This window comes from Protopterus annectens, chromosome 5.part0 (assembly GCF_019279795.1).
Source record: "Protopterus annectens isolate FY-2018-M chromosome 5.part0, PAN1.0, whole genome shotgun sequence".
Lineage (NCBI taxonomy): Eukaryota > Metazoa > Chordata > Ceratodontiformes > Protopteridae > Protopterus > Protopterus annectens.
The window spans coordinates 672,935,385-672,957,787 of NC_056735.1; the positions used below are offsets into that span (position 1 = coordinate 672,935,385).

The 22,403-nt window shown below is 38.8% G+C and overlaps 1 long non-coding RNA gene across 1 annotated transcript in view; it reads left to right on the forward strand.

Moving 5' to 3' along the window:
* The first annotated feature begins 1,894 nt into the window (after positions 1-1,894).
* The window catches only part of LOC122802750, a 326,211-nt gene continuing 305,702 nt past the window's right edge, over positions 1,895-22,403 (forward strand). Inside the window, exon 1 of the long non-coding RNA XR_006364974.1 lies at positions 1,895-1,970. This is a non-coding gene — a long non-coding RNA (uncharacterized LOC122802750). The remainder of the gene's footprint in view (positions 1,971-22,403) is intronic.

Consider the following 22,403-nt stretch of genomic DNA (forward strand, 5'->3'; position numbering starts at 1 on the left):
GTGGCCTAATGATTAAGGTGTTTGCCTTACAAACACAAGGTACAGGGTTTGAATCTCACAGGGGATAATTGGCTAGGCTTAAAATGGCTTGCAGGTGCAGTTAGCCTAGTACTAACCTATGAACCTATGAACCTATATATAGGGGCATTGAGCAAAAGCAAGATCAGTAGCAAACCAGAACCTGGGAAAACCAGGCTTTAGGCTTAGTTAGTTATATATAATTACACTACAGAAGTAACACAATACATCATTCCCATGCTGGCTTACTCAATGATTATATAAGAAACAGTGAAGGAAGGTCAGACATGATACTGCAGACACTTTTGACCATTACACAGATCATGAATCTAATCAATTTTTGGTTCAGGGCATCTTTGGTACAAAGGGATAAAGTCCTAAGTCCAACCCATATGAACCAAAATCAACTTAAGAAATTGATGGAGTTGGGAGAATTTGAATAGTTTTATGGCATCTCATTCATCCTATGAAGAGGAAGAAGAGGGATGGGGAGGAGGTGTGCTTGTGCACACTGCCATGTTGGTCACTGGTGAAGACTGGGGACACATAGTGGATGCTGTCTACAAAGTGGGCAGGGCATTGGCTGAATCACATGTGAAACATGAATGATATGCTACAGTCCCCATTGCATGCCAAGCGCTTGAACAATACATGAGTACACAGGGTAAGGGATTGTCAATAGTATAAAAACACAACTTTGGCGACCATATGCCACTTCAGCAGAATACTTCATCTTCTTACTAACCCTATGTGGAGCCAGACAAAGTCCAGGAAAGGACATAAGGGTTCAGTAGATGTGGTAGAGAAGGACAGGCATGGTGAATAACTTATGGTCAGCAGTGGAGAAACCAAAAACAAGCAAAAAAAAAATAGAAGTAGATTCAGAGTCCTGAATGTTAAAATTTAAAACCATTTCAGGGAAAAGACCAGGGCTTTTTTTTAGACGGTACACACAGGTATGGCATATCGGGACTTCTGCTGCTGTGCTAGCAGGGGGAAGGAAATTAATTTTCTTATTTAACACACAAAAAAAAAAAAAAAAAAAAAAAAAAAAAAGCTTACTTTTTAAGGGGTAGAACACCCTTTGCATCCTGATTGTTTACGTCTTTCTCTTCCACACATGTAGCCTTTAATTCCTGAAGGCATTTGGACTGGGAAGTGCGGACTACGAATGAACAAGTGAGTGGCAGGTAGGTATGTGTGCATGTTAAGATGAGTGTGTGTAAGAAGTAGATAATAAGTAGGTGTGTGTGTGCATGTGTGTTTAAGTTTTTAAGATGATTGTGTGTGTAAGAAGTAAGTAGCAGGTAATATTTAGGTGTATATGTCAATACTTTAAGTTGGTATACACTTTATCAGTTGCTGTATAATCAGCAGTTTGAGTTCCAACGTCATTTTGAATGTCTTGCTAAGTACTATGGAGGATATTGAATTTGTTTATATAAGCAGATATCTGACTGCATTAATTTTTGATATAGAGAGTAAGTAATGCCGTGCTGAGGATGGCGATTGGATTTTGTGTGATGGTACTACAACTGCATAACTGAATGGATCAATGAATATACCTTATGTCAGTGACAGATGAATTATGTAATCTAGTGGGCCATCAATATACTTTGACTCCATTCTAAGGAACATAGAATACAGCTTGCTAAGACTACCACCTTTTTTCATTTTAAAAGGTTCTTTGAACTTCCTTTTGTTCAATTTGTCTGCAGTACAGTGTAGGCTGATTTCATTTAAGGGGCATTTTTGTAACAGAGAATGGGTATAAAATGTGAAGTAGTGGCTGATGTAACAGCATCTAATTTTGGATTGTAATTAGCAAGGTTATTAATGCTGCATGTACTTCCTTGCTCTCTCTTCTTGTAGAGATAGAATGACACAGAGGATCCAGTGACGTGGTTGAATAATTGTTTGATGAATTTTCAGAACAGATATGGTGAAGATATGTAAGCTATCTGTATATTTTTTGATGTGTTGCGTTGATAAATTTGTTGCTATAATGCATTTCTTTCTCAGTTCTACTCATCCATGAATTTTATTATCAGTTGTTATTTTTCCATTTTTTCCATATTTGGTTTCTTTGTCTGGTTAGGCTTTTGATATCTGTGGTTTCCAGGGGCATATTTTCTCATTTGGCTACCTGCCTGTTTGTGGAAAAAATGTATCCTGTCTTGTTTACAACTGTGTGAAAAAGTAAGACAGTCCATTGCTAGAACATGTCTCTACAAATAAGGGTAATCCTAATGTGCTCTTATGTGATTTAAAGAACTAGTCTATTATCACCCAGAAGGATCACTTATGGAATTAAGTAAAACTGTTACCTTGATTCATTTGTGTAATGTATTGGTTTATAAAATGTGTTAATATGTTGGAGTCTATATTGGAGGTAAGTGTTCTAGGTTCTTTTCTAGCTATTCTACACCATTTAGACTGAGTCATCTTTGGAGTTTGCTAAATGATTTGCAAGTACATTCAGTTTAAAATCATCCAGCAATATAGTGATTTCTTATACCATTTGAGGAAATATTTGCTACCACTTGTACAAACTGTGACAATAAGAAAGGTGGGGTGATATAAATCAGTCCCACATGGCAAGTGTGTATTCTTTCCTAGCATATTTACTTTCAGCCTGTTTCAACAGCGACCATGTGGGGAGTTAATTATTTTGATATGTGATACTTCTATAGGAAGTTCTTAGTGATAAAAAGGAGTACATCTATATATATGTATCAGTTGTCCAAGTCTATTCACAATTTGAAGTGTCTAGTGATGTTGAATGTAATTAGATGGACAGAAAACACTCCTTGCCATGATTATTTTATTGCTGTATGTGTGATCATTCTGAATTTATTCAGGATTTGGGTAGGATACACTTATTATTTTTGTTTCACTTTGTGGGACAGACTTCTACAACATTGTCTTAATATTTTTACAAATTAAATATTTTGTGTGAACTGTTTGTAGTGTAAACTACTTCTGTGTCTAAAATTACTTTGCACTCATTTTTCCCTCGATGAACCTGAAAATGATTCACCTGGGTCAGTGTTCTACCCCATTCAACAAATATTAAATAAATTAATTAATGAATAAATAAAAAAATGCTGATAACAAGAAGCTCTATCCTTAGATTTTGTAATATTGGATTTGGTTAATGGTATGGGGAATTCTTTTTTTAATTTCTCCAACTCTTTTTGGTTTCTAATACCATGACAGGAATGGACCCCATGTCTAAGTCAAAATATGATTAAAGTTCATTAAATTAGTATTGTTTCAGTCTTTGTCAGCCAAAAGAGCTCTTCGCAGAACCTGCAATGTGCTCAGTAATGACTCCTGCATTTCATACAGGGTTACATGTATTGGTGACATATCTAAATACGATTGTAGATTATTTTTTATAAGACCCATTGCTCCTACTACTATTGGAACTGTTTGGGTATCTTTCTTCCACATTGCTCTTGTTTCTGCATGCAAATCCTGATATTTTATAACTTTGTGTCTCTCTGTGCAAGACACTGTAGTCACTGGCTGTGGCAATTTTGATGAGCAATACTGCTTTTGTCTTCTTTTCATGTATCACTATATCCCGTTTTCTCACATCTCTCTTTTGAACTGTTGGTAATTGATGATTCCATGTGATGTAGACTTCATCATTTTCTATGATGCTTTGTGGCTCGTTTCCAGTGTTTTTAGCTACTTCAATACAATAATGTTTGCACAATCCCCAGTGCAAAAGTCTTGCCACATTATTATATATTTTAGTAAGCAGTTCTGCTGACATTAGTATGTCACAACGAGCAACTAGGTATGCAACTGTTTCCATTTCTGTTTTATAAAACCTACATTTGTCTGTTTCTCCCACGTGTTCAATGGACTTTGTAAACCAACATGTACGTAGCCCACTATTTTGGGCTGCCAATATTAACCTTTCATTTCTTGGTTTGAATTCGCCTCTCTTTAACCATTCCTGTGTTCGATCAAGATCAACATGAGGCTGTTTCAGAAGTTTTCTCTTTTTGCAAGTTGCAGCTATATGCATTTTCCACATTTCTTGCCTTCTCATCTGATCCTTCACCTTATATTATTTATTTCTTTTTTTTTTTTGCCACATTCAGTTGCTGTCTGAGTTTTATCTACTTCTGAGTTGATTTCCATTCCTACTTGATGCCGATATGCTTCTGCTGGACTAAGCAGGGAAGTCATCTTAGATTTATTCTCCTCATGTTTCAAAACTTTCACTATGTTTGAGTCTTCTGAGGTCAGAAGATATGTGTGCAGGTCCACAATTGCAGATCTACATGTGTAATCAATTTAAGGGAAGCCCATACCTCCTTCAGAATGGGGAATACGTAATCTTGGTATGCACTGATTTTTATAAATCATTTGGTGAGCGTGAAGCATTCTTCTTGTTTTCCTGTCTGATCTATCCAACACATTTTGGGGCCAGTCAGTCACTCCAAAACTGCAGGTAAAATTTAAGATTACTGTCCACTATCATGCTTAATAATTTGCTGTGAGAAGTGACTTCAGTTGTTGCATTATTAAGAGAGAAGATTTTATTTATTTATTTTTTTCATGAAAGAGGATTTGCAGAAAAAAATAAGTATTTGGGGGGGTCGGGATGGGGCAGGGCAGGGGGTGGGAATGGGTGGAGCGGGGGGAGTTGATCCAAATGATGCAACATAGGTTCATAGGTAGGTTCATAGGTAGGTACTAGGCTATTGGCCCTAGGGCCTATACAAACCTAGCCAAAAAGGTACCCTGGCTTTTGCCACCCAAGAAAATTAATTTCCTGTGCCCCTGTCAAGCAGAACCACAGAAGTGATCCCCAGGGTGAATTTCCTATTACCCATCCAATCATCAAGATTTTTCTTGAAGAGTGCTAATGAGGAGTTCTGTTTGACATAGATAGGTAGTCTGTTCCAGAGTATGGGAAGTCTCTGGGACAGGAATCTATCCCTCCAGCATGTTCTGTTTTTTGTGGTGACAAGGTTTAGGTCCCTAGAGCGTGTAGTTCAGAAGAATTGGGATTTCTTTAAGTGGAGGATGTCCAACAGCTCTGGGTTTGACATAGCTTTGTATGTATTGCAGAGATCTCCTCTGAGTAGGTGATATGTGACGGAGTAAAGCTGGAGTTTTTTGAGTCGGTCTGCGTAGGGCATCTGTCTGAGGCCAGTAATCCTCTTTGTGAGGTATTTCTGCGGCCTTTCCAGTTGTTGTAGATGTCTTGTGAGGTACATACCAAAAGGGCGTTGTACTCTATAATGGGTCTAATAAGTGATGAGTAGAGGGGAACAATGTCCTCTTTTTTTCTGGATGAGAAACCTTTTGTGATGAGGTGTGCCACTTAGAAGGATTTCCTGACCACGGTGGCGATGTGATTATCAAAGGAGAGACTACTGTCCACCTGTGTCCCAAGGTCTCTTATCACACTTTCAGTGTTAAGTAGACTACCGCCTATGTGGTAGTTCATGGGTACAGAGTTTTTACCAAAGGGGATGGCAATGCACTTTTTGGCATTGAGTTTGAGACTATGGCTTTGACACCAGACATCTGTCTCAGTAAGGCCCTTTTGTAGGATGTCCACATCGTTAGGAGTTTCAGTTATGGCTCCTAGTTTGCAGTCATCTGCGAATTTAGTTAGCCAAAGACCTTCTGTGTTAGCCTGTACTACAGAGAAGTAGATACCAAACAGGAGAGGATTCAGGACTGAACCCTGTGGCACTCCACTTGTCACTGGTCTGAAGTCTGATTTGGAGTCTGCTACTTTCACAGTGTGGGCTCTGTCAGTAAGCCAGTTGGCAACCCATCTTGTGACATAGGGATTTATACCTAGTTTAGTGAGTTTATCTATAATTCCAGAGTGGGGGATGGTGGCAAGATCTAGATGGGCTGTGTGAACCACCTTACCCTCATCTATGGCTTTGGTGACTGCTTCAAAGAGGTCTATCAGGTTTAGGAGACATGATCTGCCTTTTACAAACCTGAACTGTGTGGGGTCCAGAGTTTGGAGATCTCCAATGTCTTTGCTTATGAGTTCCGTGATGATACGTTCCATGGCCTTGCAGACCAGGCTTGTCAGGCTAATGGGGCAGTAGTTCCCTGGGTCTGTTGTGGCCCCCCCTTTGTGGAGTGGGATAACTGTCATGGTGTGCCATTCAATGGGCACAAAGCCTGAGGTGAGGCTATGACTGAACATGGTACTTAGGTGGGGTGCCAGTTCATTCTGTACTTCATGTATAAGGCAGCCTGGGATGTTGTCAGGTCCCATGGATGCTGTGTTCTTGGCTTTGGAGAGTGAGGATTTTACCTGTGCAGCCATGATTACAGAAACTTTGCATTCTTCCGGTATAAAGATGGGCCCTTTAGGAGGTGAGAAAGAGGTAAAGTTAGCACTGAACCTATCTGCCAGGATGTTGGCAATATCAGTTGGTTCTATATATTTAGTGTCATCGTGCTGTAACTCAGAGCAGATCTGAGTGTTGCCATTCAGATTCTTGACATAGCTATAGAATGCTTTGTGGGTGTCTTTAGAATCAGTGGCGATTTTGTTTTCATAACTAGCTTTGGAGGATTTTATGAGGGATCTCAGCTTCTTACTGAGGCTGACCAGGGAGTTCCTCCAATCATGGGATTTTACTCTTTTTTGCAACAGTTTCATTCTTCTGTTGTAGAGTTTGTTTATGGCAGAAGACCACCAGATTGGCTTCCTTTTTTTGGAGGATAGCATCTTAATTCTGTTAGGGATAGCATGATCCATGCACTCGTGTAAGTGCTTATAAAGTGCTTTTTTGTAGGATTCAGCAGTCGTACCCCTACTGTCCATCTGCATGGGTGTCGTGAAATTTGCCACTTCTGTCTTAAGGAGCATGAAGTTGGCTTTGGAGAAATTTTTTACAGTTGTTTTCCTAATAGGGGGGTGGGAGCGGGATGTGGATGTCTAGGGTGATTAGCTTGTGGTCAGATCTGACCAACGAGGAGCTAACCTCTGGTGTGGAACACCGGTCACCCATGTTGGTGATGACCAGGACTAGGATATTGCTGCCCCTGGTGGGGGTGTGGATAAGATGATCCAAGGCGTTGGAACTGATGAATTCCAGACAACGTTGAGCAAAAGAGTTGGTACACGAGTAATTTTCCCAGTTAATGGTGGGGTAGTTGAAATCACCCATTATTAGGGTGTTGGAGTGTACCTTAATATTTTCCATTGTATCAAGAAAAGAGGAGTGGGAATCCTGGGGCATGGTGGGGGGTCTGTAGCAAGCTACAATCTGAATTGTGGTTTTGCCCAGAGTTAGTTGAACTTGGATAATCTTGGATGCATTTTGCTGAGCAACTAGCTTGGAGGTGTGGATATCGTTAATGAATATGGACACGCCTCCACCTTTAGTGTTTCGGTCTGGGTTTGGTGGCCGAAAGGTGTGGTATGAATTATAGACTGGTAATGCAGGGGTGCTCTCTTGATCTTTGAACCAGGTCTCTGTCACTGCACAGATGTTGATGTTTTCCATTTTAAGGAGTGCCTCGAGTGAGTGCATTTTGAGGTTTAGACTTCTAGCATTGAGTAGCATTACTCTCAGATTTTGCTTGCTTGTACCTGTTACGGTGGTGAATTTGTCATTTAAACCTTGCCTAAAAAAGGCACTATAGGGGTGGCAAGAGCCTTTGCCAGTATCCGGAATCCCAAGGATGATAGGTGCAGGCCATCTCTGGCAAAGCAGCGTGGTCTGTCGATTATTTCATCCCAGGCAGACAGATACTGGATTCCCTTAGAATGACACCAGAAGCTTAGCCAATTGTTGGTCAGTCATTTTGTCCTTGTGCTGTGGTATCATTCTGGGTGATGGTAGGATGCTACTCAAGGCTAGGGTCATACCTGCCTGGGCTACAAGATCATAGAGCTCCTCCATGTCTCTTTTCATGTAGTCCAGGGAGGTACATCTCAGGTCATTCACAACAACATGGACAATGACAGAGTCATATTTGTACTTGTTGTGGAGTGACCTGAGTGCATGCATTATGTGGTGGATCCTGGCACCTGACAGGCAGCTGACAGTAACTTTCTCCTTGTTTAGCCTGGTGAGTGGAACATCAGTGTGCCTGATTATAGAGTCACCTATGACTAGAGTTTTGGGTACGTTATGCCTTATGAGCTGTAGTTGAGTGGCACACTGAGTATGTGGGCTGTGTGTCATTTGGGTTGTGTTGGGTGTAGAGGTTGCTTGCATTTCTGCTTTGGAGGTCTCGGTTGTTTGGGCAGATTTTTACTGAGAGCCTCCGCGAATGTAGGTGTGTGTTTTGTGCTTCTGTGTGTGTGTTTTGGTGGTGTAGGTTTTGAGGGACTATGTGATGAGTGTGGTGCAGTGCAAGTGTTTACCTTCTCCTCTTGACTGTCTAGTCCACTCTTTGGTGAAGAGAGCTTTTCTTCCAGTTTGGCTATTTAAGTGCATCTCTCACAGGTTGTAGTGTTGGGCAGTAGAAGGAGAGGGTTGTCTGTGTACATGAGGCAATTGCTGCATTGTCCCAAGATGCCCAAATTCATCAGGTAGACAGGAGAAAACACCGGGAGCTGACCTTTAGACATGCCTGGATAGGTGCTTATTTATTAAGTACTAAAAACTGTTTTCCTCTAGACAAGTAAGGAAAGTTGAGTGCTGTAGTAATTTGTAGCTTATTTAGTGCTTACAATGAGTTCTGACCAAGTGCTGAGCTCAAAGAAACAGATTTGAGTGCTAAAACTAAAAAGCTGGCTAGTTGCAAGGGAAAATTTGAAGAGCAGACGTTATGGTGCCAGGAACAGTTTAACCCTAGTTAATTGGGTGGGGGGGGGGGAGGCTCAGGCGCTTACAAACAGTCCTGGATACAGCAAATCTGTATCTGGACAAGACTTGTTACAGGAATGGAGGGAAGCAAGCTTAGAATTTTTTTTTCCAGTAAAGTGGAAATGGAGAAAGCTGGAACAGAAGTTAATTCAAGGTTAAGAATCTGAGTGGGTGCTGGCCTTCACAAATGTTCTCTATTAGATTGAATGAACTAATGACACTAGACTGGGAGGAGTGTCACATATCAAATATACAGTATGGGCGGGCAACTGTAAAGCCACCAAGTATAAGAACACCACAACACTAGGGAGGGTGGGTGTGGAAACTACAGCTCCTAGCTGTAGCCACTAAATGAAAGTTTTAAAACAGATCAAGGAGCAAGCAGACTCTAGAGAATGCTTTTAACTGTAAACAGACTAGATTAGAACACAGAAACCTCAAAAAAATCAAAAATGCACAGAAAAGCTCGGATAGAGCACTCACAAACAGAAAATACAACTCTTATGAAAAAGCAGTTTACAGTTAAGTAATTCAGTAAACATGCAATTAGAGTAATAAAACAGTATCTAGCAATGAAAAATACAGTTAAAACAGTATAAAACAGTACATAAATGCCAGTAAAAAAAGCTGTATCTTCTTCTTCTTTCGGCTGCTCCCGTTAGGGGTCACCACAGCAGATCAACTGTTTCCATTTCTTCCTGTCCTCTGCATCTTGCTGTGTCACACCAACCACCTGCATGTCCTCTCTCACCACATCCATAAAACTTATCTTAGGCCACCCTCTTTTCCTGTTGCCTGGCAGCTTCATCCTTAGCATCTTTTTTCCCAATATACTCTGCATCCTTCCTCAGCACATGTCCAAACCAATGTAATCTTGCCTCTCTGGCTTTTTCTCCAAACCTTCCAACCTGAGCTGACCCTGTAATATACTTATTCCTAATTCTGTCCATCCTCATCACACCCAGTGCAAATCTTAACATCTTCAGCTCTGCCACGTCAAGCTCTGACTCCTACCGTTTTGTCAATGCCACTGTCTCCAACCCATATAGCATAGCTGGTCTCACTACCCTCTTCTAGACCTTCCCTTTCACTATTACTGGTACTCGTCTGTCACAAATCACTCCACCCACACCATCCTGCCTGTACTCTCTTCTTCACCTCTCTTCCACACTCACCATTACTCTGAACTGTTGATCCCAAGTACTTAAACTCATCCACCTTCACCACCTCTACTCCGTGCATCCTCACCATTCCTCTATCCTCCCCCTCATTCACACACATATATTCTGTCTTAGTCCTGCTGACCTTCATTCCTCTTCTCTCTAGAGCATATATCCACCTCTCCAGGGTCTTCTCCACCTGTTCCCTACTCTCACTACAGATCACAATATCATCTGCAAACATCATAGTCCACGGGGACTCCTGTCTGATCTCGTCTGTCAACCTGCCCATCACCATTGCAAATAAGAAAGGGCTCAGAGCTGATCTTTGATGTAATCCCACCTCCACCTTAAACGCATCCGTCACTCCCACCGCAGACCTCACTGCTGTCACACTACCCTCGTACATATCCTGTACCACTCTTACATACTTCTCTGACACTCCCGACTTCCTCATATAATGCCACAACTCCTGCATAAAAAAAGCTGTATAACAGTGCAAAATGTAGTAGATTAACTATATAGCACAATTATAAGCATTTCAGAAGTACAGTTCAGTGAAATAAGTGTAAGAAATAACTTATCCTGCTCTTGGTATCTTAAGGGATTTCCACTTAGTTTCAGTAATGAAATGCCATTCACAGCCTGATAAATACAAGCACAACCTTTTCAAGACACGGTTTATATACCAGTAAGGATGGAAGAGAAAGAAGATCAAATTACTCCTCAGTCCCTGCTATTACCCAATCACTCATACTGCAGAAGGTCAGGAGGCCTTGTTACTCTCAATAATAATGAAGACAGACTATCAGCAGAAAATGGCTGCCAGAAACACAGGAAACTCAAACAAAACTACCAGGCCTAGACAACAGTAGGCCTCTATCAAGATTATGCCACCTGAGCAGAACACAGAAACCTCACTTTAAAAGCATAGAAAGAACACTCACAAAGAGAAAATACAAGTCTCAGTATGAAAAAGCAGTTTACAATTTAGTAATTAAATAAAAATGCAATTATAGTAATGCACACTATTACAATTCCTAGCTGTAGCCACTAAATGAAAGTTTTAAAACAGATCAAGGAGCAAGCAGACTCTAGAGAATGCTTTTAACTGTAAACAGACTAGATTAGAACACAGAAACCTCAAAAATCAAAAATGCACAGAAAAGCTCAGCTAGCGGACTCACAAACAGAAAATACAACTCAGTATGAAAAAGCAGTTTACAGTGAATTAATTCAGTAAACATGCAATTAGAGTAATGAAACAGTATCTAGCAATGAAAAATACAGTTAAAACAGTATAAAACAGTACATAAATGCAACAGTAAAAAAAGCTTTATAACAGTGCAAAACATAGTAGATTAACTGTATAGCACAATTATAAGCATTTCAGAAGTGCAGTTCAGTGAAATAAGTGTAAGAAATAACTTATCCTGCTCTTGAAATCTTAAGGAATTTCCACTTAGTTTCAGTAATGAAATGCCACACACAGCCTGATAAATACATATGCGTATCACCATCTTTTTGCTTAAAAGAGCACTGGAAAAGACCATACAGTCCAAAGACTCTTCAATAAAGAAATTTAGCTGAGTAGAGTTCATTTTGACTCATCCTTCTTTTCCCAGTTCAAGGTTTATCCTTTGGACTTGGTACTTAAAATACAGTTGGGGAATTCCATTTTGATAATCACATATCCATTCCAAATGGGAGTTTTCTGAAAGATTGTTTTTTGTGAATGTCTGTACTGACAGGGAAGCTGAAAAAGTGCAGTAATATACTTCGCTTCATGATGCCATTGCCTAAATGAGGAATGGGTGGAGCAATGGGTAGCAAAGTTAGACACCTGAGTTAGCTTTTAGACGGCTTCCCATCTGCTCCTATGAATGGTATTACCATGATAAAAATCATGCCTGTGGGTTGTTTGGTAATATGTGCTTCTTTTGAGAAGTTTACCCTGTTATTATAGTGGAATAAGCAATCAGGGGACAAGAAGAAGTATAACATGCATTATTTAGATGATGTTTTGATCAGGGGTGATGGAAAAATGCAATCAGAGTAAAGGATAAAAGCATTGCAAAACCTCTGTAAGCAGTAAGGAGCCTCATAGCAGTTGTTGTGTCTTTCAGCTTTTCCCTGTTAGGGGTCGCCACAGCGGAACTCCAGTCCGCTAATGATTGGTAGTTGATTTTTACATGACGAGTTACCAGCCCTGATGCACAACCTTCAATGAAGATACGCCCATTCATGCATGTCTCCATGCAGAAGACGCTCTAGCTGAGAATCGAACTGGACAGCGTCTTACTGTGAGGCGACAAAACACTACCGCAGCACCACTACCGTGGGTAAGGAGCCTCATAGCAGACAGAGGATAAATTGATTAGACCAGCAAAGACACTCACATTTCTGGAGCTAGAAGTGGGTATTTGTAATGGGATTCTAGAATCATGTTGATGGAACTTTCAGTGAGTTACAATTTACCAAACAAATTTGTTGCAAGCCACTATCAGTAAACTACAAAGAACAGACTAATGCTACCATATGTATATTCCCCATATACAGATTTTCTATGCAACATTGATCATGTTAGTATGCAGAACTGGTCTCTAAAGAAAATGGGATCTAACCAGTTGGACATCCTGCCATACAAATATAAATAAATAAATGAATAAGAAAAATAACTGGAGATAAATCTCTGGGTTAGGCAGGATAATAGTTGTTTATCACTGTCTTATTTACATTGCATTCATTTATCCCAATATTATTTTACCTTTGATAGGCCAGACAACCACACATGTGCGAGTATGCATGCACATACATCCACACGCACACACATGCATACACACGTGTGCGCACACCCGCACACACACACACACACACACACACACACACACACACACACACACACACACACACACACACACACTCTTATGGATTTACACACTGATACCTTGTTTCTCCTTGATGGTTTAAATCTGGTCAGCTGCCATGTGATGAATAAGCACATAACTTCACAGCAGTTGCAGTAGTAGTGTTTTGTGCTTTTTTTATTTCACCACAGTCAGACTAGCTTTTGGTAACTACAGCTGTTTCTGCATTCATTTCTAGTGAGATTGCAGTTTTTCTGCTCACTAATTGTAGCTTAAAATATAAAACTAAAACAGAGAAGTATAAAAAGAATACATGTAAAAAAAAAAAGTTAATTAAGCAATAAAAGCCAAGCAGAAGACAGTTTACTTTTTAGCTGTTTTCTGCTTGCACTTCCATGCTCCAGTTCTATATTTTTTATGGTTGGATAAAAAAAAGTTTTTAGTCTTATCATATGAATTTTATGCTGTGAGCAGGTACACTCCTTTCTCTCTCTAAGCTTTCCTTGTATAGTACTTCACTGATTTCAAATGCCAGGTGACCAGTCTGTGTTTCTATGTGTACAAGCCAGTTTCTGCAGTACTCCCAAATCATTTCCTCTAGTTACTTCAGTACTCCCAGATCATTTCCTCTAGTTACTTCAGTACTCCCAAATCATTTCCTCTAGTTACTTCAGTTTAGGCAGCCATCACTATAAGAAATTCTATATACTAAGTCCAACAATAAGCATCACTTTTGTGGAATGTGAGGTGTATACTAACCAGGGGTGCTTTGATATTACTGTTACTGTCTGGCAAACCAAGGATTAACTGTTTCAGGTCAGGATTATAAATGCTGGATGACAGGGCAGGACAAGATCACATGTACATGATCTGCAGCAGAATCACATTACATTGTCCGCAAGTGTTCCTTGAGAAAAATCACATATCACATCTAACATGAAAAAATGCTAAGTGAGGAAGAATTTAATTGAGTAATTATGAAATAATTGTAGCATCTCAGGAAACCCAGATTACTAGCCAGTCTTTTGTAAATCTCCTTGCATTTATGTAGAATACTGTGCTATAGTACCATTTTTCCAAAATAGTTGATTGACTTCAAATTAGAAATTTAGTAAATATTTTCTATTTTAGGGCTATTGCTTTACATTGTGAGACAGCTCCCTATTGAAATGCTGGGGCTCGCAAAGCTGAGTCCTGCCACATGAAAAAAGGTAAAAAATGCAGGAGAAGATTGAATATCAAACATCTCTCTACTCCTTTAAACTTGTTTTTGCAGGGGCACAACTCCCCCCACCACACACACACACACACACACACACACACACACACACACACACACACACACACACACCACAAACTTATATATACCAAATCTGAGAATGCCATACCGCAGAGAAAAATATTCTGAGAAATGGCAATCTTAGACTTAGTATATATAGATCCAGATTTTTGTTTATTTGATTTCCACATTTGCAAGATGCACCATTCTAAGTGCCAATATTTCAAATGGTTGCCAGTGCATGACTTCCTACTGAAATCTTGGGACTAGCAATGCTGAATCCTAACACATCAAAAAATATATCATACATCATTCTTCTCCTTTAAACGTGTTTTTTTTTTCCAGGGGCAACTCCCTGTACCCCCAATGTGGGAATAAACACTGCACACCCCTAAAGTTATATATACCAACTCCAAAAAAAAAACATACCTCAAAAAAATGGCAATATTCTGAGAAATAGCAATCTTGGGCTTAACATATGTAAGTCCATATTTTCAGCCATTCAGTCTCCATATTATGGAAGTCAGCATCCCGAGTCCCAATATTTCAAATGGTTACCACACACTCTGGATGATAGTCACATGGGGAGTATTTATGTGACATTTGCAACCAAGATAAAGAGGCATTAAACTATGACATCAGAAGAGTTTAAACATCCAAGAAACCCACTTTAATAGCTTCCTTAAGGTTAAGGGCTATCTATCTATCTATCTATCTATCTATCTATCTATCTATCTATCTATCTATCTATCTATCATTTGTTTTTGTTAGCAAGGATCATCCAGCTGAGCGAGTACATTTTCAGTAGAGGCTGGGTAGAAAAGTTCCAGGACAATTTACAATTTGTCTGAAAAATATAGTCATATATTTGTGTAAGTGCATTTCATTATTTGCTATTGCTTTTAATGCGTTAGCACAAAATTTTATCAAATAAAATATAAAACCATATAGCACTTGTCTACAATTTACATATTGCAGTAATAATGAAGGCTATTAATGTACAGCTGCACATGCTTTTTTCTCCAGTGGACCTTTCAGTTCTAATTGCAAGGCCGGTGTTTGATAAGACTAGGCTAAAAATGGGCTGTGACATAATTCATTTTCCTTCATAGGTATTCTTCTCACTTTTATGTTTATTTCTTAGTCTGATATCTGCAAAACTTGTGCTCTCATCAAATTCCTCAGTACTCGGGCTATGCATTTGTTTCATCTATATTTCTTGGAGGCTGCAATTGTATTTTCTAGGGAATGAGTTTTTTTAATGACTTGTTAAATTAGCAATGTTGATTTAGGTCCATTAGCTGATAATGTACAATTTTTACTATGGGTCCTTCAGTTTACATTGTTAAACTATTAAAAGTTAAATAGCTCAATTTGTGGCAGAAACATGCAAGAAATGTAACTGCTCCCAGTATATCTATAGTTGGAAAACATGAAATTCCTCAAGCATCTACTGTCAAAAGCACAACATTCCTAGGAACACAATGGCAATTGCTGCTTTCCATAGGAAACCATTACTGGTGTGATTTCTAAGTATGTGCCAGCAATGATTCATTTGTTTTGAGAGAGTTTTCTCTTCTTTCAGTTGTGGAGCTATGGATTTTTTTTTGTTCCTTCTCCATCCTTCATAGTACCAGCCCAGCACCCTGGTACCTGCCCACACCAAGTCTACCAGCTGTCTCTTTGTCCCCCCAGACTTCAATCTGATGTGGTCAGTCATAGAGCTAGGCATCCTGGTGCTTGGTACATCTGTGCTTCCATCTGGGGGGATTATCTTATGACCTACCCTTTTCTCCCCTCCTTTGTGGACCTAGTAGTAAGCCTGAGGGTTGGGAGTGCAATGGAGACATCTGGAGTATCGTACCACCTCCACAGCACCTCAGCCATGTTTCCACCCTATTCCCCTCTTTAGGCACAGCTACCAATGTGCCTCCCAGCCAGTATTAGGGACAGACACAGTAGATGCCCATAGTTTTTCCATCCACCTCAGGATGGTAACACCCATCCCTTCCTTGCAACTCCCACCAGTCACTCGCGCAACTAATCAAACACAGTTCTCCTGGGAAGTAGTCAGTGTTTTCTCACTCCATGCCACTGGAAAGGCAGGTTTAACTGTGGATTTGATATGTGCATGTATGTATGTATGCTCAGAGAGGCTGGGGCAGCTGCAAAAATACTTGCAGTTTTAATTTTTGCCCTTCTGTGCTTTAAGCATCTATTTTTGGTGTTTTAGTTGCTCTGTATTATGGCATTTGAGGTTCTGTAGTAGAACTATCAGCTCACTATCCATGCAACATAAGAATAAATAGGTAAAAATTAAAGATAAAAACAGTCATTGTTTCTTCTCCTGAATTTATGTGATTTAGCAGCCTGCAATGAAGTGCTCTGATATTGTAAAAAGTGATAGAAAAGCGCTCTTCTTAGTGAGTAGTACAACATTGTTTATTAGTTACAGTGTGAAATACAGCATGAAAAATAGTCAACAAGCACAATGTCACATTCAACAATGATAGAAAAGAAGTATTTTATACCCCTCACATCGTTAAATATACTTACATCCGGATCAAGCAGCCTTGGGTATAACGGTAAACTTGTTTACCTCAAAACATGCGGAGTGTCTTGATTAATACTTTCTAGTCTTTAATGCAAAAGATAATCCTGTTTTAAAGATAGCCATGAAAATCAAAGTAAAGTATTCCCAGATCAACATAGTTCTTTTTATTTCTTTGGAAACTTTATAGTATTTTTAAACTGATGAAAGAATAAAAGATTCTTATTCATTGTCCTTAGTGGTTTCCTTACCTACTGAATATATCCTATTCTATATATCCAGTATTTTCCTGGGAAAAATGTGAAATATGTGCAGGTATCAGCTTGTCCAGCATTTTGCAAAACCAAATAAGCTGTAGTGTACAAATTCATATGATTTGGGGAGCAATGAAGTACTAAAAGTTTTCTCACAGTGGCATGATGAGTTTTGTCCCTTTCTAGTAGTTTTTCTCAGTAAAAAAAAAAAAAAAAAAAATATATATATATATATATATATATATATATATATATATGGGACTACTTTAGCTGAACGAAATGCCACTTACTCAAAACGCGTTTCACCAAGTTGAGAAGACCAACAGCACCACAACACCAACTTCCCGGAACACCAACTATTCACTCTAGGTGAATAACCATTCAGCCATCCGAAACAAACACAGAAACGGAAGAAAACCAAACCCACCCATGTGGGGGGCTTCACCCCCCCCACCTCTCCTAAGTAAATATACCACCTCTGAGATCGCACTACCGTGGTGGTAAAGGGCAAAGTTCAATAGGATGACAGAGCAGTTACTTACCTAGAGTGAATAGTCGGTGTTCCCGGACGTCAGTGTTGTGGTGCTGTCGGTCTTCTCATTTCGGTGAAACAGGTTTCTGGTAAGTGGCATTTACTTAATCTAAAGTAGACCCATATATATATATATATATATATATATATATATATATATATATATATATATATATATATATATGGTTCTACTTTGTTTCGTTGAATCTCATTTCACTGAATTTCATTTCACCCCAACCACTTAATTGAAAACACAAATTACTGAAAACTCATTTCACTGAATCTCATTTCACTGAACTGAACTTAGTATATATGGCACAGTGTAGACTACTGTAAGGCAAGTAAAAGGTATATGCCCATTTCCCCACTGTAGTGCGATCCTAGAGTTAGTATATATAGGTAGGGGGTGGGGTGGGGGTGTAGCCCCCACCTTGTTTGTTTTATATTGTGTTTTACCAAAAACTGCAAAACAATGCATTTTAAACAATAGACATGTATAGTTGCAACACCGATGACTAACTATCTCCAGAAAATAATATGTATTCAAACTAACTAAACTACGCCCTTCACATCCCCCATTGCGGGGGGCTGTGCCCCCCACACCCCACCTAACTATATATACTAACTCCAGGATCGCACTACAGTGGGGAAAACAGCATATACTTTTTACTTGCCTTACAGTACTCTATATAGTGCCATATATACTAACTGCAATTCAGTGAAATGAGATTCAGTGAAATAAGTTTTCATTAAATTGAGATTTCAGTGAAGTGGTCTGGGTGAAATGAAATTTAATGAAATGAGATTCAATGAAACAAAGTAGACCAATATATATATATATATATATATATATATATATATATATATATATATATATGTGTGTGTGTGTGTGTGTGTGTGTATTTCTGTAGTTGTTGGTCAGAATAAGCACTTGTATTCTCCTCAGAGAATTCTGAAAACTCAACAGAGAACCAAGGATGTAGTCTAATGTATGTGTATACTCAGGGAACTACATTTTTCTAAGCAAATCTCAAAAACATTATGAATTAAAAAGGACAGAAGATGTTAGCAGCTGGTAAGCAAATTCGTAACAACATGAATTTGTATATAACTCGCTTAGAAATAGTTTTGCAATTCTTTTCATTTAAAAAAAACATTTAGTGGTTGTAGGGGCAAATGCTGAAAGAGGTACAGTTATTCTTCTACTAGGTGTGTATGTGTCACATTTAGAGAGATGTCTACATTTTTAAAAAGTGAGGTGGGGATAGCAATATGGGGTTGATAGCATGAAATGGACATTTCTGGCTAGAGCCCTACCCTGAACAGTTTTCCAAGGATGCTAATTCTGACCTTGATGACCTTGGCTGCTTCAATATTTTCCTCTACAGCAGTCCTCAGAGTTCTCATGACAATGCTGTTATCTTTTATAGCTCATTCTCTGTTTACTGTCTCCGTTCACTACTAAGGTTCTGTAATAAAGGATGCTTTAAAAGAGTTCTTGTAGCATCTACTCATTTTCTGATATTTAATTATTTTGATTTACTTGACTGAAGCTAAACCATTGGTGCTTCCGTTTCTTATGGTGTGCATAAATAGCAGAACAAATATTTATTTCTGACATGCTATGACAAAATGACTAATCCATGTAACACAAAGTATGCTAATTTAAAAACATATTTTTCCTAGTAAAATATGAAAACCATGTGATTCCAAGAGCACATAAAATAACATTATTAATGAGGTTTGTAATACTGTCTGAAAAACCATTTGCGTCAAACTGTCAGTTTTTTACCTTAGGCACCCATTTTTCAGATTATTTAATTTTACCAGCATTTTACCTCAGGGGACCCACAAGTAAATGGCAATATAAGAGGGTTGCTGCTGTGATTAAAGCATAAAAGCAGAAAATAAGAAAAGGCCAAGTGATTTTTTTCTATAATCAAGTGAAATTCGTGTATGCATGCGAACCAGTCCTAGTGTGATGTGTTCCTATTTAGTCATGCAGCATCGTGCTGGCTCAAAGCATTATTGTGCAAAGTATAATTTCAACAATCAGGGCACAACATTTAACAGCTACTTTTAACACTTACTGGGACTTAGGATGAACTGAAGTCTGGTGAACTAAAGGATACCTGAACTTACATATTCTCAAAATGTGGCACAATGATTATCATTGGGCCTGCATTTGATCACATTCTGAAAAATCTATTTATTACTGCAGTTTAGGAATAGATCTGTTTAAGAGGATATATAAGCACATTACGCCTACAGCATCAGCCTCTGTAGGCTTACCTCAATGTATATAATGAATGCAAACATTTTTCTTCTATTATGGAAATATAATAATAAATAAACAGACAAGGCAAATAAATAAATCATTTGAAAAAGGAGGTAATTTTATCTCTGCATGCACAGCTATTATATGTAAACCTGCATGGATAGAAAAATAATTTCACTAACCCACACTACACTGTGTGTAAATATTTCTTAGATAATTGTTATCCTCCAGTGTGCTAACTGCAGACCCATTTACTAAATGAGCAGTATTCATATTTTTAGTTTTACTCTTAGTCGGTCATTAGTTTATGTTTTGCATTGTAATGATTGGTTGATGACAGCCGTTGCTGTGAAAACCTGTAGACTTTTTGGGAGTATTCATAGTTCAGGGCTGCACAAGTGTATTTGTGGAGAGCAGTATTGTGTGGCTATACAAATAAGGTCAGTGTTATGCAGTTGTGTTGAATACAGAAATGCAAAGCAATTTTATCATCATTCCCATATTTTCTAAACGTGTAAATTGTGTAAAGTTCATCTTTTGACATGTGGGAAGTATTTTGCAGAATAGTAAATGACATGTGCCTTGGCATATCACAGGCAAGTGTGCTGAGCACAGTCACACTAAAATAATTATAGCCAAACTGTAGACTGCACAGCAGCTAAAACTGTTTTCTAAAAAAAAGTAAAGGGGTTAGAACAGTTTCATATAGGAGTATCCTTTTGTGTATACCCTGAGGGTTTCATTAAAGAATAGAAAGGGGGTGATAGGAAAGACTGAAAAAGGGGAGACAAAGAGGGGAACACACAAGGGAAACATCAAGAGGGTTTGAGCTAGAGGAGGTGGGAGAGGATAGGCACTATGTTTTTGCCAGTAATACATCCCCCTTATTTTAAAAAAAAAAATGTTTGTGTAAGAGGATAGTGTGGGTGGGAAACAGGGAAGAAGGTAAAGGAGAAACGGTACGAGAAGAAGGGAAGAAAGGCTGAAAAAGTCCAAATTGTGCACCAACATTCAAACATGTCCACTGCTAGATGGTGTTGCAATGGAGGTCCCCAGTGTTGAGAGGGTAGGGGCCTCTGTTGGCGTGGTAGTCAGCACCAACTGGGTGAATGTGTCTTCTACACATGAACACAGGTTTTGATGGTGTAAATGTCCTCCCCCACTACCTCTTCCAAGTACAGTCTCAACCAAACTCTGAAGATCATATTCAGTGAGGTTTGCCAAGCTGCCATGTGCAGACTGCAAGACCGGTGCCTCCAATCCAACCCTGTGAGGATGGCCCCAGATGATCAGTGGATGATCTATCCCTAGCCTAGGAGGTATGTGCCTGGTCAGCTCCTGAGATATTTCAACCTGTATAAAAGAAAACATGACATGGCAGAGAAGCAAAACAACAAAGGAAAAAGAAATGCATAAGCAAAATAGTAAATAAAAGAGAAAAAAGGGGGTGGGGAGAGATAAAACAGAAAAAGCACAATAATCCACACAATACTGTTGTAATGCAAGCTCACAAGTCAATAAGCTACTGAGAAAAGTATCTTTAGTGAAGTGCCTATGCGTACATATGGGGGTAGTGATTGGGGATGTGCTTATTAACTTGGGTGAATGTGTAAGAGTAGTGCTTATGCATAGTTGCAATGAATTGAAATGCAGGGGATTTTTTTTCCTTTTGGAAGGGTTTTGTGTTTCAATTCGGTACTTTTCATACACATTTTACAGTACACAGACATTAGGCATGAAAGTAATCACTAAGTACTGCAGTTAATCATAGTTAAAAATGGCAGTGTAACACATTTTCCTTGATCTGTTTCTGTCTTCATTTGAATTTCATTTAGCTACAAAGGTATAACAACAGTTGTTTGCAGAATTACCACTGAAATCAGTTTTAAAGCATTGCTGTACTACTGTTTATGGTACCCTGAATTATGTGCAATAATTTGTACTATGCTTAGTCAAGTAATAAATATATTACTCTTACTCATCTAGAAGTAAAAGATAGAATGATAATCCTGTTACCTGTATTTGACCGTATTTGAGATATACACATATGTCATATTCCCTGTAATAATTTCTTCTTGCCCTAGCCTGTCTGATTGTAACTGCTGAATGCATACATACATGTGTTATTAAAATTCAGTAGTTACATATTCTCCGCTGTTGTGCAGGGTACTAAGGAAGTATGAATGAGGGCCTGCATTTTCTTTCTAAAAATGCATGTTAACAGTCTGTGGAACACCAGAACTGCAAATGCTGAAATGTAACAATTCAAGGAAGTGTGAATTTCCTTTTCTGCAGAACTTGTCTGCTGTACAGTACAATAATGAAGTAAAACCGCTTGTTCTATTAAAGGTTATGTGCTGCGCCTTATTTCAGCTAAGTATCCCCCTATTCCCTTCCACCAACAGCCAGACTGACTAGGGTGTGATGACTGTCATTTCAGCCATGTTGTACGTGCAGCAAGAAATACCTATGAACAATTAAGTTCAATAAATCTTTTACTTATCTGTAGTTATCTCACATAAACTGTATTTATGCAATAATAAAAAAAGGTCTTACAACTTCTTCGGCTTAATGCTACACATTTTTTTACATCTGTTAACTGTAAGTTTTTATATGCTGTCATCTTTCATGAAATGTGA